The sequence below is a fragment of the Lagopus leucura genome, unplaced genomic scaffold (assembly GCF_019238085.1).
Source record: "Lagopus leucura isolate 7727_CA_CO unplaced genomic scaffold, USGS_WTPT01 Super-Scaffold_1, whole genome shotgun sequence".
Lineage (NCBI taxonomy): Eukaryota > Metazoa > Chordata > Aves > Galliformes > Phasianidae > Lagopus > Lagopus leucura.
This window is the reverse complement of record NW_024962250.1, coordinates 21,698,078-21,713,352: the sequence shown is the minus strand read 5'-3', so window position 1 is coordinate 21,713,352 and position 15,275 is coordinate 21,698,078. Positions and strand designations below refer to the sequence as shown.

At 43.3% G+C, this 15,275-nt stretch overlaps 1 protein-coding gene across 2 annotated transcripts in view; it reads right to left on the bottom strand.

Moving 5' to 3' along the window:
• Nucleotides 1-15,275, bottom strand: part of GPATCH2L (G-patch domain containing 2 like) — a 187,271-nt gene that overhangs the window by 105,441 nt on the left and 66,555 nt on the right. The gene's annotated exons all lie outside the window — the stretch shown is intronic.

The window sequence follows — 15,275 nt, the reverse complement described above, 5'->3', positions numbered from 1 at the left end:
GCCCACAGAAACTGGTTCTTGAGGCTGTTCCTGAAAACAAAACAGAGAGCATTGATAATGCATTGCCTGTTGGCTCAGAGAAGCTACTGAACTCTCAGGGACCAAACCATTGCTTGCAATCACATCCTTGACTGCCAGAAGAAAACTCCTAACAAGCTATAGGTATCATCACAGCTCTTCTGCAGAGGCTAAGGTGGGAACCCACAATCCAGGCAATAACTTGACATAAAGCACCAGGAATGCTTCTGCCTTGGTCCCCATTAAAAGGTAGCATTAACAGACCTGGATTTTTCCATATCTAAGTTCTAGAGGTTCTTTTGATTGTTCTGGTCCACCATCAGACAGGCCAAAAGCTGATCCAAGAGGTAGCTGGTCCTCCAAGCTCCCAGGTACTCACAGACCCAGCAAAACCTTACCAGTTAAGCAGTTTCACATTAAACAGGCTCAAAGGCTGGGCAGCTCCAGATAAACACTAGCGGAAGTGTGGGAAAGAAGAGAACAGCAGGCAGAGAACAAAAGCTGTTTTGCCTCCACACTGCTACCTTTGGCAGTATCTCCTACTAACACCCCTAGCACCACGCTCAGCTCTGCAGGGAAAAGCACTACAGCAGACAGAGTACCAGATCCACCAACCTTTATTTTCAACACATTGTTAGTGCTGAGATGGTAAAGCAATGCTGAACTCATAAAAAGCAGGACAAAATCCCCAGGCATTAAGCCCACACTGAACTCTATGGTTCTCTGGCTCAGTGGCTAACAGTACCTGAACTATTCAAGCTAGTTTAGGCATGTCTACGTTGTGCTGCTGCTGCTCTCACTGGAGTAAAGCAAAGTAATCAACAGGGGCAGCTATCTGAAAGTCAGGCAAGGTCTCACCACTCATAGCCAAGGTCTCAGATCAATGCAGTTATTGATTATTTGGGAATATAAAAGTAATTTTTTCATTTTGGGACAAATCCTGCTGCATGTGTAATTCACCACGTGTCAATATGCTTAGTGTCCGAGCTGATAGGATTTAGCCAACGTGCTTTTCCAAAAAAAAAAAAAAAAAAAAACAAACCAAACCAATCTTCCAACAAAACAGGGACCTGGTGAAGCACTGGAAAAAGACGTTTTCCTCAGCTGAGCATCTGCACTATGCAAAGTTTCACTTATCGCTTTACTACTGCTTCACATCCTCCAGCTTTAATAAGATAGCAATAACAGTATTTAACAGTGCACTTTAGGGCATGAATCTATAGATGAGGATGTACAAATGAACACAGGGAAAAAAGAAGTATCTGATAGGCTGTGCTCTAATGTGGAAACACAACCCCTTTCCTGCCAGATTGCGGTCCTTCACTACTGGAACGATCCATCACAGATAAAATTAACGTGACCAAAGATTTTTCATTTCAGCTCTCTCATTCAGTCTGTGTAGTAGATGATGTTTTGGTCTTTTGGTCTATTCAGAGCTGTACAGCATGTTACACTTCCCACTGCCATCAAAAGGAATTTTAGGATAATCAGACTGCGGTACAACAGACAAAGGTCCCAAAACAGGGCACCTAAATCCAGCAGTCACTTTTGGATAATTCAGCTTCAATAACGTCAGTCATACAGGCCCTAAAAATGTTACCTGCCAAACTGTTTTTGACGTTCTACATTGCTGGCATCTAAAGATCCCCACATATTACTCTTCCAAGCCCTATTTTATGTGAACAGTTTCGTCTCTGCCCCATTACTCTGCCATGGGCCAAACTGAATCCCAAGGAAACCCCATGCCTATGTGCTGGCACATCTCACACAGGTTGCCAGGAAGCTCTATTCAGTCCTCAGGCCCAGGTTAGCGCTTATTGTTGGCACCCCATATTCACAGCAGAGCAAAAGTGAACACATCCTTCTACTCCCCATCCTTCTATTTTCTGTATGGAAGATGAAGGGATAAGAATTTGCCAGCATGAAAAGCTTAGCTAATATGGATGAATCTTGAATGGATGCAGCATTCCTCCATCCTCCCTGCCTTCAGGCACCAGGATATATGACCTTAATGGGGCAGTTCAGAGGGCCTCTCTCAAATAAAACCTCTAACACAGTCTTCTGCCCCTCACTGTCACCACCTCCTGTGTACAAACTTCTCCTCAGTCCAGCCACAACCAAGACAGGGTGAGGCATGGAAAGAAACCAATGGTAGAGACCATGAAACAGGATGCCCACTTCAAAACACAGCAAAAAGAGAGCCAGAAGATTTCAAGAGCACCCTCAGATACATTAAAAAACAAAACACAACACAACACAAAAGATTAACATCAGGGACTTGTAGACTATATTAAAGGATCAACTCTTTCCTTGAGGCACCCACGTAGAAGACATTGTAAAATGCAAACACAGCTTTACAGTCTTTTCTATGGTTGTTTGGGAAAGTTTTTTAAATGCTTCTTGCCAGGGCTACTTTCCTCATAAGCCTGTATTTCTGCCTCAGGTTCCAAAGTGTGTGACTAGCAGAAGTAAAATTTCAGTACTCATTTTTCTTCAAACATAAGCAGTTCAAGGCTTGCCTGTGTCAATCTGGGCAGAATTTGCTCAGCTACATTTATGCCATTATAGAATGCAAAATACACTTTCCTCCAGATGATAAAAACAAACAAAAATTCACAGCTACCCTTTTTAGACACAGACACAGCAAAACCAGTTCAAGTTTGAAAATACTGGCCCAATCAGTGGAATCTTCCAATTCCTCCCACTCACACATGAAACCATGCTGACAATTTTTGCCCCATGTGCCACGAGCATCAGGATGCTTCAGTGCACATTGGATTATGTGACATAATTTTAGAGCTTAGAACCGCTGCTGCTTTTGCATCAGGAAAAACAAGCATGAATAAAAGTTTTACAAGAAACAAACAGCTCTGCAATTCCCAAGTTTAGCCACAACAAAAAACAACTGTAAAGTCCAATAAGAAGTTCCACTGTCAGAATTTCCCTACCCTGAACGTGTCTCACAACCTCAAAATTCCAGGATAGCCATGATACAACTCTGCTTAGTGAGATGGGAATTTTACTGATTTCAAACAGTAAAGACCAAAACAGATTCAATAACATAATAACTCTTAACACACAAAGGAAATTAAAGTCAAAAACCCTTCTTTCAAGACTGAATATAGAAACAAAGAATAAATTGGGCATAAGTTGCATTTAAAAGGAAAAGTGTGAGTAGCAACGTTCTCCAAATGCTTGGCACACATAGTATTACTCTTACATCCAACTTAACAAATAGATAAAGATACTCTACATTTTGATACAAGTACTTTGAAAAACAGCAGATGCTCAAGAGGAAACAGCTGATATTATCACTAAGAATTTTAATTCCTTATTCAATTTTAATACTGCAAACTTCATATACACCAGCATACTTTGTGCAACAAATATCTTTAGCAGGATATTTGTTGGCAAATGCTGAACCCGAGGTCCATACTTCTGTGTCCAGATCTTTCATGTGTGATCCAGTATAGTGCTTTCCACACTTTGTCAAGTCTGTATTATCACTTGGATAGGTCATACTGATCTGTTAATATAACTGCAAACACTCTTAGGTTTTTGTTTGTTTGTTTTTTAACTCTTACACACGCTATTAAGTTGTAGGAATGTGAAAGTGACTAAAATTTTTACGGAAGCTCCCTACCAGATTTAGTTATTCCTGCTAATTCCACCTTCCATGTACCTGCCAGCAAGAAATTAGAATTCGAAAAAGTTCTGTGCAGAAGGGAACCTATCACAACTTACTACATTGCTTCAAGCAAAGCACATCAGGTTAGGGCTCCACAACTTTTCTGGATTGAGAAGCACAAATCTATTCTTCCACCTCCAGAGCTGCGAGCAGCTAAAATCTTCACCTGGCATAGCTACTTGCAGAGCGAGGCTGCTGAGAGGCACCATTTGTGTCTACTCAGGAGAAGTTATAATCATGGGCTTTAACAAGAACAAGTCCAGAAAAATGCTACTCTGCCTTGTTTTTCTGAGTCCATCAGTAATAACAACAAACTAATAAAAAATGGCTTGGCCTGAACAAGAAGACACAACACATATCAGAGTACATTCAGAGAACATCCAGAGCAAGCATTCAGTTCTACACACACAGAAATAAAACGTGCCTGGATTTAACTAAATCCTGCCAGCACTAGAATAACTGTATACCGGAGTACATTTAAACACACAGCCTTTGCCAATCTATTGCACACAATATTAATTAGATCCCTCCTAAACATCCACCTAAAAGCGCTTCTGTGTTTACACTCTGCAAAATACACTGAGAAAAGACAACTCTTATAGAGGTACTCTGCCTAAATTGGTGCAACCATGATGCACTCTCTCTGGAAACCACCACCAACTTCTTCCAATTGCACGCTGCAACACGTTTCACTAACGTGGGGCTGTCAATTCCATCACTTGAGGCAGGTGCCTTTCACGTTTTTGACTTGCGCGGATGCTTTGCAGAAACTCATTGCTGTTGTTGTACCACTTGCTTAGGACTTTGTTTAGCAGCAGCAAGCCCACACCTGTGCTAGCATGAGGCATTAGCTGTGCACTCAAAGCAGCCTGCAGCCTAGTAAGGTGGACTTGGGGCAAGAGATACTGTTTCATGTTCTCAGTGACCTTGACCACAGTGGAGAGGCAGAGGAAGCATAGTAGTAGTATAGCAAGTAGCTATCAGAATAAAGCTAATAGCAATTCTGATAGACCTGGAGGACAGTGTGAGATTTAAACCAGTAGGGTGCCTGATCGGAGAGATGAGGACTGCCAGAAACAGGTTCCCCTTGGGTTTTTGTTTTCTTCTTGCTTTGTTTTTAATTTAGATTTCTTCAGAGAATTTCTACAAAACCAAAACAACTACATTATAACCACAGAGAGGCCTAACTATAATGTCTGGCTCCAGATCTAAACTCCTTACAGCCAGACTGTTAGCTCAGCTCCCTGGAAAAAAAAAAAAAAAAAAAAAAAAAAATCACTGCCATTTTCCAAAGGTATGGGTGAGGGGGTTTATTGCTGCTCCCCTATCCCTCCCCAAGGGGAAGCCACGTACTCTTTGATTGTATGCTTTGCTCAATAAAAAGATATTTATAAATAAATAAATAAGATATCAAGGCAAATAACTAATTAAGTTCTTAAAAGAAAGAGGAGGTTCCTTGGCTATAGATATTCAAATGAAGAAAAGGTCTTCGTAGGAGAAGTGCTTCAGTTGCAAGCTGAAGTCCTTCAAGGCTGCTCACCCACCTCCATCCATACAGAGGACAACACCAGATGGTGGGTACAACCCGGGTAAGACTACCAAGTAAAGCCAAGCTTGTTAGTCTCTAAAGCAAAGAAATAAAGGGAAATTTTGAATCAGATCCCTCCTGAGCCCTCTCTGAAGCAACACAACCAACCTGCCTGATTTCTGAGTTGGGTCATGTCTGAAAAGTCCCTGCCCAGAGCTGGTCTGAGAGAGAAGGCACAGCTCTCACCCACCTCAAAATACCATCAAATTAGAGTTACTCAGCACACCTGCACTGGGTGTCCATGTCCAGGTGCTGGCTGCAGGGACCCACTGAGGCAGCCTCTGTGAGGAGAAGCTAGATGCAGACCCTCTCAGACAAAATGGTGGCACCTCATGGTACACCTGTGTTAAGAAAAGGCAGAAAACTGCCCTGGGAGCAAGGAAAAAACTGCTGTGCCACTGAGAGCATCAGAAGAGGTAAAGAGTTCTTCCCAGACAGACCAAAATGGCTCCCCAGCACAGAGCTCATCCCAGACAAAGAAGGAAGGCTACAGGATCCAGAGAGGTGACAAGCTGCAGTTACCATCTGTCACTGCCAAACTTTACTGCTCGCTTCAGTCACCCAGGATTTGGTCTGGTGATACTTTACACCAAGAGAACGTGATGGCAGTGACATACAAGGTCCCAGTGGAGAGGCAGCAGTGCCAGAGAGTGCCAGGATAACTTGGCAGCTGCTCAAGCAAGCACACCAACTGCCCCTTTTCAGCCAGCCACATGCTGCCAGCCAGTGACCTGCTAGCCTGAGAAGGACTCAAAAACCCAATAGTCTCCACATCAGCAGCCTACGTGAAGCAGACAGCAACCCCTTGCAATGCCTCTGAGGCTGTAGCGGGAGCACCCAGTGTCTGCTCACTCCAATCCTGGCCTGCTAGTACCATGCTAGGCCTTCCACCCCACCTCCGTCCCGGAGCAGCCAGCTCCACAGACAACAGCCCCAGCAGCCTGAGGACAGGCCTCCTTTGGGTAGAGGTGCCATGCCCACCACAAACAGCTCTCACATTCTTTTCTTTGAATAGATTTACCCAGAGCCCTCTGGAAACAGCTGCTTGAGGAAGGATCCTGTTGAATCCAGGTTTCGGCTGCAGACATTTGGTCGCTCAGCCTCTTACTGCTGCTTTAGTCCATGCTCCCGCCACACCCCGGACCCGGGCTCACCTGGAAGAACTAGTCCCTTCCATAGATTCTGCCTAGGGCCCTGCTACTGCTGGGAGGCGAGGCTCAGCTCCTTGCTTGTCCCCTCCCTCAAGTAATGTGTCATGGGCATGGCCTCAGCACACGCCCGCACCAGGCCTGGCCGTGACTCTCCACAGAGAGGAAAATCTGGAGTGAACACAATAATTTCTTTCCTGACAGAGCACCTCTGTGTAACACTAAGTTACGTGCAAAAAGGGGTAGATTCAACCCTCTGCATCTTTGCAGGATGGTCAGTGGCATCAAAGCACTTTGCAAACAGGTGATAGAAATTCCAGTAAAAGCAGGTCACCCCCTACCCCCACCCCTTTTATTTATTTATTTTAATGTCATGTAGCAAGAAACGTTATCTTAACTAAACAGAGTCACGCAGAGCTACTTCAGCACGCTCTGAAAGCAAGTTTGGAATTTGGCAGAAAGCCCCATTCATAGGGACTTTACAACCTGATGAGAAATAGGATGTATTAATTCAAACGGAGATTGCCATGAAATAGTATCTAAGATGAGTTATGAGTTGTGTCTGCATGGTGCTCTCCTGCGCACAGCAAGTATACCTTAAGCAGCATAGATGAGAACAAAGTCTCCCACTCTAGAATAAATCAAGTGCCTTGCTGTGAGCTCCTGGGATCCTTTTCCTTCTGAAGCCTCATGGAAACCTGCTTCCCACTCCCCAGGAATCCTGTTCTCCAGTTGTATTATGTATGCGTTATTGTTCTGAAGAAGTTTCTCTTTTTTTTTCTTTTTTTTTCTTTCTTTCTTTTTTTTTTTTTTTTTTTTCCAATTATTAGATGACTCTGTTCACAATTTTAAAATTGCTGAAATTGAACGTTAGAAAATAGTCTGCGGATTTTTTTTTTCCACATTTTCTTCTTAGGTTTCCAAAGAAAACAGCTTACTTTAAAAAAAAAAAAAAAAAAATTACTCTATTTTTCACTCTCTCACCTGTCACTAGCTCTCATCCAGGCAGGACACAGGTGCAGCTCTGGTCTTAATAGGGCATTTCATATTCCTCAGCTGTACCAGCAAAGCCCCCAAGAAAAGTTTCCTAAAGGTCGCTCTTTTCTGAGCAGGAAATTTAACAAATAGTTGAGTTGAGGAGGAAATGTTTAGAACTATTGTTCTGAGTGGTGGCTGTAATTTGGAGAAATTGTTGCTAACACCGGAAAATTTTAATCAAAGAGTAAACAAGGCTTGATAATGAAAGCTATGGAATCAGGAAGCAGGACCCTGCCCTAAACTTTTCATTGATTTTCTCCTCTAAAGGCAACTTCTTCAACCAGGTTCTCCATCCCTAAAAACTCTTTTTTCAACTCCTTCAGAACGTGCAAAGAAGCTGCTTCTGGATCACTAACTTGTATTTGCAAAATGTTACCTGTTCCCTTTGCAAATATTGAATCATTAATATGGGCATTCTCAGTGATCCACATTATAGCAAGATGGCAAATAAAACCCATTCAATTTTTAATTTTATTTAGAGGTACGGAGCTAGCAGAAAGAAAGGAAGTTCCCTGACAAAAATGCCATTACGACTGCAGCATGACAGAGATGACTACATAGTTACTGTAGATCTGTGAGAGTTACTTTGTTTCCAGATGCCTTAGAAATGATAATTTTTACCACAACTAATTACAGACACTGTGGTGACTCCTCAGCTTGTGTTCCTTTAATGTTGTTATTATTATTATTACAGCATTCAGAACTTCAGTGAGGTCTTGGGTCTTTTGACACTAAACATCATGCATATATGCAAATATGGTCTCTGCTGCAAATGCTTTATAATTTGAAGCCTGATCCACATCATTTTTTCTGTAACTATCCCACTTCACAGGAGTGATTTTATAAGAATACTGCACTGAACAAAGTTACACAGCTACAAACAGATATATTTTAGTCTACATTGTATCTCCAAAGAAACTATGCTGGAAATCATCAATCCAATGAAAGCTGAGGTAAACACAGGGACAGAAGACAAAGTCAGTACAAATATCAGTAGTTTCCAACTGTGTTTTTACAACCGCACCTCAACCCACCCCCTGAAAAAATCTCTCTACTGGGAATTCTGGGTGCGCGCTGCCTTCTCAGGGATATGAAAGAAATACATCTTGATTCCAATAGCTTTCTCTCATCTTTGACTGTTTTCTGTTGGTGGTGGTGGTGGTAAACTCTGGTATACTGAGGCTGCAATATTATTCACCCTTCACTAAATTCCAGGGAATCCACATACATTAACAGCATTATGAATGTCCAGAAGTAAGGCAGCTCATACCTTTCTAAGTAGAGAATCTGTGTGCGTGTGTTCGTGTGAGCGAGTGAGAAAGAGATGAAAAGACAGAGAGACACTGACCAACCAGTAGATCCTCCAACTCACGCCCAGTGTGATATGAGCCTCAACTGAACTCTTCTGTATCTGGGGCATTCGGACAGTCTCTGTCCCGTGTGGATCTCCAGGACTCTAATAAGAATGATCTCATTCTACAGTCTTTCCCTAAGGTATGATAATAAGGTCTTCCTCCTCTACCTGTCACCTACTTCATGAAACTGACATAAGCATAGTACCTTTCACAATTGTGACTGGGTGCAAAATGTGCTTGACATTAGATAACAGGTTTAAAAGTTAGGGAAACTTACCCAGTGTAATCACACACATAGTACTGCCTTAGAAAAATCAGGCCTAACAAGAAATCTGAGTTAAAGTGACAATGCATTTTTTTCTAAGGAGCACACTGTGCAATACAATCAGTATTCCATTTAAAAAAAAAAAAAAAAAAAAAAAAAACCTTTCATTTTTAAATCAAAAAGTGCTGTATCTGAAATCAGGAGCAGTGCAGTGCTCAGCTTCAGCCAGCTTCATTGCTCTTGTCCTGCCACATCCCTCCTCATAGAACACATCCCACCTTGTTCCTGCTCTGCTTTACATGTAGCACAGAAGGAGTACAGTCAAGGGTTGGCACGGCTCCACAGGGCTCTCCTGGATTCTCTGATCAGAGGCAGATTAAGGGACATCTCCTTGGCCTCTGGCATGCATTCACACGCTAACAGTCATCTTTCATACCTTAATAAATGGTCACTGTCATGCCCAAACCCCTGAATTGAAAACCACAGTGTTGTGCTGGATTTAATCCCTTTTTTTATCATTTTCTCTGTTTCAGACCACTCTGGATCTCTTAGTAACTGAATTTGAAGCAATGGTAGGCTTTTCTTCCCTTTAGTGCTGTATTACTCCAAGGAGACTGGGTGGGACTTCTGCATGCTCAGAAGCCAACTTCCTACAAGACAAGTTTCTTGGAAGAAAATACTGCAGATAGCTATGCTCTATGAGTCAAATCTCTAGATAAATAGGTCTGGATTGCGTTGGTCCCATACGAGATATCAATGCTATGTCTTTTTTTTATCACACTACTCACACCCTTTGCAAACCCAAAACACTTTCTCTCAATAATCAAAACTGCACTGATTTCTTCCCTCTGCAAGGGATATTTTTAGGTAACCCACTTGCTCAATTTTTTCCCCTCTGTGAATACACCCTTCACTTATTCTAGCATTGCCACCACACACATCCCTTTGTCTCCTTCTTGTTCTGACACTATCTCAGAACAGTAAATGCAGCATCTACTTCTTAGATATGTGGCTACACTATCACTTTCTGCCAGTTTTGTGCTGGGACTCTCCCATGGCTTTACACACTATTACCAGAAGTACAGAGGCAGAAAACACAATGAAATCTTGATAATGTTTCAACCACTGTATACTTTTATGTAGGAAGAAAACTAAATTCCAAATATTTTTATGATTATTCATCAAATCTCACAAAGATTCCTTCCAAAGAAAGAGAGGTAAGAGATCTACGTCAGCAAGGGCAGGTAATCTACAACTAGAGAAGTTTCTCATTTAAATTCTGTTCTACTACCTAATAACAGCTGGCATAAAATATCATGACTCTGTCAGGAAGAAGCTTTGGTGCCAAGTTTGTTGAACTGTGAACAAGAAAACCGGTGACAAGGCAGGAGAGGATCAGTGCTACTGAATGGCTGTGTCCAACCCACACCACAGCTGCCTCAAAAGTTTCCCTTTTGGTATCAACTGCCAGCCTGGGTTCTCACTCTTTCCCAAAACAGAAGATGAGATCTTGGGAATCCCTTTTTACACATCTTCTTTCAGTCTATGATGTTTTTCCTACCTAACTGCCTTTTTCTCTCCTGTTTTTCACTCTTGTTTCCAGTTCTTCCATTTTCCTTTCCTTTCCTTTTTATTTTGGCCCACAAATAAACCCCTTCCCCAGCATGTCAACAGCAGTGGGAAGTAACCTAATTAATAGTTCCTTGATAGCCTACCCCACACATACACACACCCATCCCCCCAGTATCCCACTGGCAATTCAACAACCCTCTCTGAAGAAAGGAAAATATTTCCATACTAATTAATAACAACATTGGGTATTTCTGGGCGGAAGGATCTCGGATTCCCATCTGGGCCCATATCTCTCGAGCTGACTGAGCAATTGTACCTCAAAACACATTTCCCTTTCCAAACCCTTGTGTCATTAACTGTTTATGCTGTTCTGTATCAAACATCATTGTCAGTCTGGCCTGCATGTTAAATGACATCTTTGCAATCAAGTTCAGGATGAATTCCTTCAGCACTCAGCCTGTGTCTCTCTTTCAGAACATGGCACTTGCTCATCAACCCTTCCCTTTACTTCCCTTATGTCTTCTTCATCAGGATTCATATGAGACCAAAACCTTTTCACATTGTAGTTCTCAAAGGACCTCAATGCTACTAGATCCATTTAGAACATCTCTCTACTGCTTGACATCCCCTGACATTCACTTCACTGTCTGTTTCTGCTGCAATCACTTCTTTAAAAAAAAAAACCAAGTGCTGTTTGCAGAGGAGGAGTAGTTCTTGGCTCTGGCTAAGCTACGGCACAGATTTTTTTCTACATGGTTTGTGTCCTCATGCAGTAGGATAGACCCACTCCTATCTTCTGCAAAAAGGAAAAGGCAAGAAATATCTTCCCTGAGGACTGTGATCAGGAAGGGGCTTCCAGCAAAGAGAGAGCCTTTTGCCATCCTGACCTGGAATCAACCACAAAGGAAGAGGTATGTCTCCTACCTCTAGAGATGCCCTGAGACAACCGGACTAGTTAGTTCATCTGTATCTCAGACCAACAAAAGCATGAAAAGCAAATAAAGACAAGTATGGAAACACTGGTGCTTCTGAAGAAAAAAAAAAACAAACACAAAAACCTGCAAAGAGACAAGAGCTCTTCCCACTGAGAAAAACCAACAGAGGTCCTTTACCACCTATTAGCTCTTTAAGGCAGCGACAAACGAGCCATAGTATTTCTTACAAGCCCTATACAGACAGTATTGTGGTAGAGGATGCCAGCATTGAAACAAGACTGCCAGATGCTATCCCACACACATAGGAGACTAAGCTGCTTCCAGGGATTGCTGCTGTTGTTCCTGCTACTCCAATACCTGCAGAAAGGTTGGAAGCATGGGTCCCTCTTCTACACTGAGCTAGAATAAGAGATAAGGGATGCCATTCAGAAGGACCTCGAGAGGCTAGCAAAGTGTGCCAGGGTGAACCTGATGAGGTTCAACATGGCAACGTTTTGCACTCAGGCTGGAGGAATCCCAGGCATCCATACAGACAGGAAGGTCCTTGTGAGCAGCCCTGTGGAGAGGGACCTGGGGGTCTTGATAGATGAAAAACTTAACATGAGCCAGCAGTGTGTCCTTGCGGCTTGGAAGGCAAATGGTATCCTGGGCTCCATCAAAAGAGGGGTGGCCAGCAGGGACAGGGAGGTGATTGTCCCCCCTCTACTCTGCTCTTGTGAGGCCCCATATGGGAGTACTGTGTCCAAGTGTAGAGCCCCCAGTACAAAAAAGAGCTGGTGGAGAAGGTCCAGAGGAGAGCCACAAAGATGATCAGGGGACTGAAGCACCTCCCCTATGAAGACAGGCTGAGGAAGCTGGGCTTGTTCAGCCTGGAGAAAAGAAGGCTGTGGGGTGACCTCATTGCAGCCTTTCAGTACCTAAAGGAAGCCTACAAACAGGAGGGGAATTAACTCTTTGAAAGTGTTGACAATTTCAGGATAAGGGGAAATGGTTTTAAGTTGAGGGAGCCAAGATTTAGGTTGGATGTCAGGGGGAAGTTCTTTACAGAGAGAGTGGTGAGGTGCTGCAACAGGCTGCCTGTCCCTGGAGGTGTTCAAGGCCAGGTTGGATGGGGCCCTGGGCAGCCTGCTCTAGTATTAAATGGGGAGGTTGGTGGCCCTGCATGTGGCAAGGGGGTTGGAGATTCATGATCCTTGAGGTCCCTTCCAACCCTGGCCATTCTGTGATAAGCATTTAGATAAAATAAATACACAAGGAGCACATTTATGAAGCAGTTAGCTGGTAAAAAGCATCCTCAAAACAAAGCTGTAAAGAAGGAAATGCAAGACCAAACAAACAAGGAAAATAAGTGAGGTGCTGCCACTTATTCTGTCACTGGTGCTGCCTGCACAGCCTTCACCAAGTCACACACTCTACACACCCACTTCTAATGCCAGCTTTTTTATGAAGAACCTTTTAATCCCCAGGCTTCACTCTGTCCTCACAGCCCCTATTGCCTGCCTGGCCACAGTATTGTTAAGTCTCTCCACATTTCCACAGCCAACCATTCTTGCACAGTGATGCCTTGCACAGCAAAGCATGCAGTTCCATCCACAGGGCTGGAAGGATGGAAGGAACGAAGAAAGAAAGGATCCCTCTTAAAGAAGGATTGCGAAAGAGGCAAATAGGAGGGAGAGTGAGAGGGGCCATAAATTCCCTTCTAATTCCAAATAATTCCGATTACACGGATGAGTAGTTTTCAATCAGAAAGATAATCTCAAAGATAGATGGCAGGATAATTGCTCGTCGGCGCGACGTAAATATTGTGTCGTTTCTATTAATCTCAGCGAATCGGGTGTCAGGGTTGTCACTCATTCATCAAAACAAATTAAAAAAACATATTAAAAAAAGAGAGAGATGCTAGAGGGAGGGGGATGTGTATCCAATAAGCAGCTGAAGGCGTGCAAGGTAATGAATGCTGCTTACATGCTGTTTGCATTTTTTGGTTTATAAAAGCTAAAGGTAATTCAGGCAGTAGGTCTTTATTAACCTCACAGTAGGGACTGCAAGGGGCAGTGCTGCATGCTGAATAGGGCCATAGGGCTGCAAAATGGGTCTGGGATAGCACAACAGAGGGAAGAAGGTGAAAACAGGCCTCAGATATCAAGTCTGGATAGCCTGAGAAGAGGATATTGCAGAATCACAATACTCGAGAGAAAAGGCACAGATCACAACATTAAATAAAGGTAGTGCCACCAGCTGCTATATGCAAGAGTGGGCAGGGAACTGAGAGTGGTGTGGGGAGGCTGGAAAGCAAGGCACACAGTAGACCTTGGTGCAATTTGCTCACTAGCCGTGGGATGACAGGACACCTCTGCCTCACTGTTATACCCTCATCTCCCCAGTACTACATCCTTAGTACCCTAAGTGCTAAGTGCCCCTTCACCACAGCTCTGCAACCCTGCATGACCTCAGGCACCTTCCTTAGGTGGCAAATACAGTCCCTTAAGCCCCCTGGCCCATCACCAGCTAGTCTATTGATTTGGTTCATTTCTACTGATCTGAGAGAAACAGGCACACCCACTTCCCAGCACTCTCCCATTCTACAGAGACCCCTCAATGGCTTGGGAGAATGCCCTGGGCTAGGAGCTACTTGTGACTGCCTCGGTAACACACTCATCAATCACCATTGCTTCTCCCCCTACTGCACATATAATTTTCCTTGGGAAGACCCTCATCACACTCTGATACCTCTTTCCTTAGGGTTGAAAGCACTTTCCTTTGGCTGGGAGCCCTCATCTTAGATTCTACATATTTTCAGTATTTTCTCTACTGGATGCTAGACTGAAGCTACCACTCACAGCACACAGCTGGCACAGGTTTCCTGATCTAGACATCTTGGAGCAAGTGACCTCAGAGAAAAGGCTTGCCTGCCCGTGCACCTTCCTCATTCTCCAAGGATATAGTGACATCATTCCAAGAGTGGAAAACTTGCACTACAGACCATAGCCTCCAGCCTTGTTATCTTGTGCTGCACCTCACAAGAGCTGGTGAACCAGTAATTTAGCTAGACAAATATTTGAACAGATCAATGCCTCAAGAAATGTAGCCACAGGCAGGAAGCATCTCATAACAGAGCAGGGAGGTTCTTCAAGCCAGTCTATTTGAGTCTGCTTCTTGCTGCTGTGATGAGAGGGAAGCCTTTCAGTGCACCATGATCATCTGAATGAACTGAAAATCCTGTGGTCCTGTTATAGCAACTCACTCCAGTTTGGTCTTCACTATGCAGTTTTCAAGCCCCACAAAAACTCATGTTCTCCTTTCCATGCCTGCAGTCTGGAGTGGCCAAAACACTGACTGAAGGGTCTTTGGGACACATCTGTGTCATCATCAGTACTGATAGGTACTTTCGGATGAACGAAATGCAAAGGTTTAGAACAGATTTAGTTTGTCAACTAAGACAGGTTTTGCCCTCTTGAGCTTCAGGAAGGTTTTGTCTGGAAGTCAGTTTAGTGCTTTGCAAACAGCCTGCTAATACAAAGACCTGAACCAATGCCCAGCAGCTGTCTTCACTAAACGGATTTGAAAAATGCTAATATTTCATCCCTGGCCACATCAGTGTTTCTGTTCATTTATTGCTGTTGTTTGTTAAGTGAACTTATTTATTTAAAATGCCATTCTATGGGTAG